The 6,641-nt window shown below is 38.2% G+C and overlaps 1 long non-coding RNA gene across 1 annotated transcript; it reads left to right on the top strand.

Annotated features, from left to right (window-relative positions):
• The first annotated feature begins 206 nt into the window (after window positions 1-206).
• LOC122831920 lies at window positions 207-807 on the top strand. Its single transcript, XR_006370788.1, has 3 exons — window positions 207-313; window positions 459-546; window positions 632-807. It is a non-coding gene; the product is annotated as an uncharacterized LOC122831920 (long non-coding RNA).
• The last annotated feature ends 5,834 nt before the right edge of the window (window positions 808-6,641 follow it).

Genomic DNA, 6,641 nt, shown 5'->3' with positions numbered 1-6,641 from the left:
ACTGCTATTATTTTGAACACAAATGTAAATTATGTAAACCATTCAGAAATGTCCTCTATTATTCAGTTGGACAAACTGTCTGACTTAAAGATGTCTTCAGGTTCATCATGTTGCTGTTAGTTTTCTCCATTCATATGTAATCTGTAAATGTTCGCAGGAGCTGGTCTGAAGGAAAAGCGACAATGTAAACTAATTTCAGACACAGTTTGTGAACCAATGGAGGGATTCTTCTGTACAAACTTTACATCAGGAGGTTGTGTTGTAGCACAGAAACACAGGAGCTGTGAACCAGGACATTACATCAGCAGGAATGGTTGGTCTGATTCTCTTCAACACATAAATGTTTTTATTTTTAGATGAATTCTGACTTTTGAAAAGAATAAACTGAGTTACATGTTGTTCATAACTAAAAATCAGATCAGAATCTTCTGACTTTAAACTGATTTGTGTTTATCCAGGAACAGCCTCCACAGACACAGAATGCTCTGAATGCAGCAGAGAATCATTTTCTAATGGAACAATGTTGTCATGTCAGCCTCACACACGGTAAGCTGGTCTCTTACAAACAGCATAAACACAGCAGCATGTTTTACCAACTGATTTACCTGGATGCATGTTTATGTTATTTCAGATGTGAAAAAGAAAACCTCCAGCTGATAAAAGCAGGAACAACTTCAACTGATGCTGAATGTGGAGAAAAAAGTTCCAACATCACAGGAATTGTGATCGGTGTTGTGATGGTTCTATTAGTTGTACCAATAATTGTTGTTGTTTTTTTCTGGAAAACTAAAAAGATTGCAATACCAAGTGAGTTGAAAAAAACTGTAGTTAAAATATCATCAGCATTTTATTTTTTACTGTTTTAATAATTGTAACATTTAATTTTTAACAGATATTTTTACAAAACAACAAAAAGCCCAAAGGGTAAGTAGGTTTCTAACTGAACTGTAATGTGAACAGAAATTGATTACAATATTTAATTTAGCCAATAATTTGTCTCGTCTTTTACATGAAAGGACCAAGAAGGAGAAGAACAGGGAGTCTGTTTAAATGTACCAGGTAAGAAGAACATTGTTCTTTACATATTATTATTATTATTATTATTATTATTATTATTATTATTACTATTACTATTACTATTAATAATAATATACAATAGATAATTGCTTCTGGTCACTGTTCTGAAAGACTGAGATTGATTATTTTCTCTAAGGAATGAAATAAACATCTTTATAGTCTAAAATCTGATGTCAAGGATTCTGGTTGAGCAGCTGTCTGGATGTTCCCATTAAAATCTAATCGGTTTGGTGCCTTTTCTCTATACAGAGCAATAAACACACACTGATGGTGGCAAGCTACTAGCTAGTAGCCAGTAGCTTCCCACAGTCTAACAGAAGTGATGCTACCAAACATGGACACCACCAGGACCTCTGATCAGCACAGCAGGCATAGCGAGTGGACTGTCTAGCAGAAGGACACAATGAAACCTACTGATTGCAGGGTGAAGTCCTACCATCATCATCAGTAAATGAAATACTCCATGTGAAACCAACCTCAGACATTTGTAAAGTTTTATAAAGAAACCTGGTGATCCCGGTCTCATCAGTGAGATCCACCAGCTTTAAGATAATTTTATAGATATTCATTTTCTGCTTCACAGGAACCTGATATAAAATGTTAACGCTGCTAATATGTTTCAGATTTTATGAAAACCTGAAAACACCTGAACAAATAGCACTACAGTTTATATTGTTTTTCTTGTGCAGATAGAAATGCACAACTGTTCCTGCTCACGTATAGACTATTTCCTTGTTTCAAGAGAACTTTTATCAATGATCAAACAATGTCAGTATGACAGCATAGTGATCAGTGATCATGCACCTATCTCACTTAATATTCACATTGAAAACTTGGTGCATAATACACCTCGTTGGCGGTTTCAAGCAAAATGGCTACAAGATCAAAACTTTGTCAGATTGATAGGGGAGAAGATAGATACTTATTTTTAATTAAATACAGATCACACTTGCGCTTCAGTGAGATGGGAAGGATTCAAAGCATATATTCGAGGTGAAATTCTTAGCTATACAAGTACAAAAAACAAACAACAAAATAAGCGAATGGAAATTTTGGATAAACAAATAAAATTCTTGGAATTAGAATTAAATACCAATGATGACCAAACAAAGCAGAGTGAATTGTAACGTTTGAGAACTGAATATAATTGGGGCCTGCCCATAGCAATGCATAAGGAGAGCAGTGACTGACTTGCTTCGCAAGTCAGTCACTGCCTCCATGCATTGCATGGCAGGCACCTATTGTTCTACACCCAATAGAACGTCTCTTTAAGTATTATAATTGGGGCCTGCCCATAGCAATGCATAAGGAGAGCAGTGACTGACTTGCGAAGCAAGTCAGTCACTGCCTCCATGCATTGCATGGCAGGCACCTATTGTTCTACACCCAATAGAATGTTTCTTTAATACGTATTATTTATTATTCTTCCGTTACCGTTAATGCGGCTCGTACGCTCTTGAGCCCACCCACACATGTGGTATCAAAAGGTGCGGCTCGTTCCCGGGAAGGGAGCTATTACTTTTGGTGGGATTTGGAGTTACCATGGCGACGTAAAAAGCAAAAAACGACCCCAAAATCACTAACGAGCTCACCAGGTGCAAGTCTCGTCGTCAAGGGGACGAGGCAACCAGTAAATCCTGAAAATACCCTATTTTTGAGGATTTTCTGTGTAAATCATAACCTTATGTAGAGACGCCATTCAAACTTCATTTTGTAGATACGTCCGTGATCTCTTTTAAAGTGAAGACAGCACGTCAATATGTATTATGGTTTGTCCACAACTTCTTTCTAAGCGACCCAAAGTTTTTGATTTTTGGAAAAATCAGAGTGTGAAGGCCGCTCCGCTAGAGTGAGAGTCAGAGTGAAATTTCGACCCCAAATCATTTTTAACTTCGCCCTCACGCTCACAAATATTGCATGATTGGTATCAAACTTGGTCATGACATTGATGCGTGCCTGCTCCGGTCAAATGTTTTCAAAAATTATCTAGCGCTTACAGTTTTCTCTCCAGGTGCTTCAGAGCAAAGTCATGCGCCAGGGTAGCAGACAGATCTCACTGATTCACTTCCTTGTATTTCTGATAACTTGCAGACCTTGGCACACACTTTTTTATCTCATCGCTGTTAATACTGTGAGTGAGGTAGAGATATGAATGGCGGGACTATGTGAGACGACAAATAGCCCTCTCATATGCTTCAAACGGTTTTCGAATATGTATTACGGTTCCCGATCGGAAACAGTTTTTTGCCATGCTTTTTTTAGTCAAACTGGCTGGCTCAAACAGAGAATTGTCTCCCCCTGGATGTCTCACTCACAGCTGGCAGAGAGGATTATTTACCATGGCAACGGAACCCAGAGCAGGGAGAGCTGCTGAGGACTTCAAATACGCATCACTGTAGTTCGAACTACTAGTTCAGTTAAAACAGAGGAGGACTGAGCTGGCCTTTAGAAAAACTTGCTGCTATGGGCTGTATATAACTAATTTAACCCTGTCACTGTTACACATGGGATGAGTCTAGCCCTTTGAAATGAAGCTTACTGAAAATTTCAAAATAAAAGCCCTTGAAAATTTTTACATCAGGTCATTGCTTTTTTGAGCGTTATATGACTGATTTAATCCAATGACTGTTACACATGGGATGACTTTGACCCTTTCAAATGAAGCTTAACAAAAATTTCAAAATAAAAGCCTTGGGAATTTTTACATCATGTAATTGCTCTTTTTGGCTTTATGTGACTGGTTTATCCAAAGCACTCTTACACATTGGATTAGTGTGGGCATTTAATATGAAGCTTACTGCAAATTTCAAAATAAAAGCCTCAAAATGCCCCTCTGGACAGTGCACCGCCGGAGGCGGTGCAGTGATATCATTCTGCATTATCTGTTTATCCGAGGTTAGGGAACTGCCTTGCGCAGCAAGGCAGTTCATTAGCATTAGCAAGCTATTTTCTATTTTTCAGACTTATTAGCCATGTTTAGTATACTTAATGGAGTAAGTAAATGACAGTAAACATTATAATGATACCCCACATGCTACTGAAAGTATTTATGCTTATATTAGCATATTTGCTCATTTTAGCTAATGCACTTGCTTTATCATACTGAATGTTGCATGTCCAGCTTACTTAACATTCTTGTGATTCTCCACATGCTATTGATTACATTGCAGCTTTCTTTAGCATTGATGCAAATTGTTAGCATCAGAACGCTGGGTCCAAACCGACGGGCACACTTTGGCAGGCCCCAGTTAAATTTCTTCAGGAATTTTCTAGTTATAGTAACTTATTCTTCCGTTACCGTTAATGCGGCTCGTACCGCTGCGAGCCCACCCACAAAAGTGGTATCAAAACGTGCGGCTCGAACCCGGCATTGGAGCTATTACTTTTGGTGGGATTTGGAGTTACCATGGCGACGTAAAAAGCAAAAAACGACCCCAAAATCACTAACGAGCTCACCAGGTGCAATCTCGTCGTCAAGGGGATGAGGCAACCTCTAAATCTTAAAAATACCCTATTTTTGAGGATTTTCTGTGTCGTCATAACCTTATGTAGAAACGCCATTCAAACTTCATTTTGTAGATACGTCCGTGATCTCTTTTAAAGTGAAGACAGCACGTCAATATGTATTATGGTTTGTCCACAACTTCTTTCTAAGCGACCCAAAGTTTTTGATTTTTGGAAAAATCAGAGTGTGAAGGCTGCTCCTCTAGAGTGAGAGTCAGAGCGACATTTTGACCCCAAATCATTTTTTAACTCGCCCTCACGCTCACAAATATTGCATGATTGGTATCAAACTTGGTCATGACATTGATACGCGTGCCTGCTCCGGTCAAATGTTTTCAAAAATTATCTAGCGCTTACAGTTTTCTCTCCAGGTGCTTCAGAGCAAAGTCATGCGCCAGGGTAGCAGACAGATCTCACTGATTCACTTCCATGTATTTCTGAAAAATTACAGACCTTGGCACACACTTTTTTTATCTCATCGCTGTTAATACTGTGAGTGAGGTAGAGATATGAATGGCGGGACTATGTGAGACGACAAATAGCCCTCTCATATGCTTCAAACGGTTTTCGAATATGTATTACGGTTCCCGAACGGGAGACAGTTGTTTGCAATGCTTTTTTTAGTCAAACTGGCTGGCTCAAACAGAGAATTGTCTCCCCCTGGATGTCTCACTCACAGCTGGCAGAGGATTATTTACCATGGCGGAACCCAGAGCAGGGAGAGCTGCTGAGGACTACAAATCGCATCACTGTAGTTCGAACTACTAGTTCAGTTAAAACAGAGGAGGACTGAGCTGGCCTTTAGAAAAACTTGCTGCTATGGGCTGTATATAACTAATTTAACCCTGTCACTGTTACACATGGGATGAGTTTGGCCCTTTGAAATGAAGCTTACTGAAAATTTCAAAATAAAAGCCCTTGAAAATTTTTTACATCAGGTCATTGCTTTTTTGAGCGTTATATGACTGATTTAATCCAATGACTGTTACACATGGGATGACTTTGACCCTTTCAAATGAAGCTTAACAAAAATTTCAAAATAAAAGCTTTGGCAATTTTTACATCATGTAATTGCTCTTTTTGGCTTTATGTGACTGGTTTATCCAAAGCACTCTTACACATTGGATTAGTGTGGGCATTTAATATGAAGCTTTCTGCAAATTTCAAAATAAAAGCCTTCATATTGCCCTCAGGTTAATGCATCGCCGTAAGGCGATGCAATAATATTAGAATGCTTTATATTTTTCTCTCAGGTTAGGGAACTGCCTTGTGCAGCAAAGCAGTTCATTAGCATTAGCCTTTTACCTTAAATAAGCTATTACCTATTTTTCTATTACCTTGAATATTTTTGAATCAAGTAATTGCTTTCATGAGCATATTACTGATTTAATCCAATAACTCTTAAACATTGGATGAGTGTGGCCCTTTGATATGAAGATTAAAAAGAATTTCAAAATAAAAGCCTTGACAATTTTTACATTATGTAATTGCTCTTTTAGGCTTTATGTGACTGGTTTCTCCAAACCACTCTTACACATTGGATTAGTGTGGGCATTTATTATTAAGCTTACTAAAAATTTCAAAATAAAAGCCTCAATATGCCCTCAATAAGCCCTCAATATGCGCCGCAGGCGGTGCAATGATATCATTCTGCATTATCTTTTTCTCTCAGGTTAGGGAACTGCCTTGCGCAGCAAGGCAGTTCATTAGCATTAGCATTTTGTCTTAAATAAGCTATTAGCTATTTTTCTTACTTATTAGCCATGTTTAGTATACTGAATGGTGTAAGTCAGGTATAGAAAACATGCTAGCGATGCCCCACATGCTACTGACAGCATTCATGCTAACATTAGCATTTTGGCTAATTTTAGCTGATTCATTTAGTTTATCATGCTGAATGGTGCAAGTCCATGTTAGTCAATATTCTTGTGATTCTCCACATAGTTCTTTGGAATTTTTGAACTTAGCTTAGCATTGATGCAAATTCTTAGCATCAGAACGCTGGGTCCAAACCGACGGGCACACTTTGGCAGGCCCCAGTTAAATTTCTTCAGGAATTT

This window comes from Gambusia affinis, linkage group LG01 (assembly GCF_019740435.1).
Source record: "Gambusia affinis linkage group LG01, SWU_Gaff_1.0, whole genome shotgun sequence".
NCBI classification, from domain to species: domain Eukaryota; kingdom Metazoa; phylum Chordata; class Actinopteri; order Cyprinodontiformes; family Poeciliidae; genus Gambusia; species Gambusia affinis.
The sequence above is the reverse complement of the archived record's forward strand: the minus strand, read 5'-3'. Positions and strand labels throughout refer to the sequence as shown.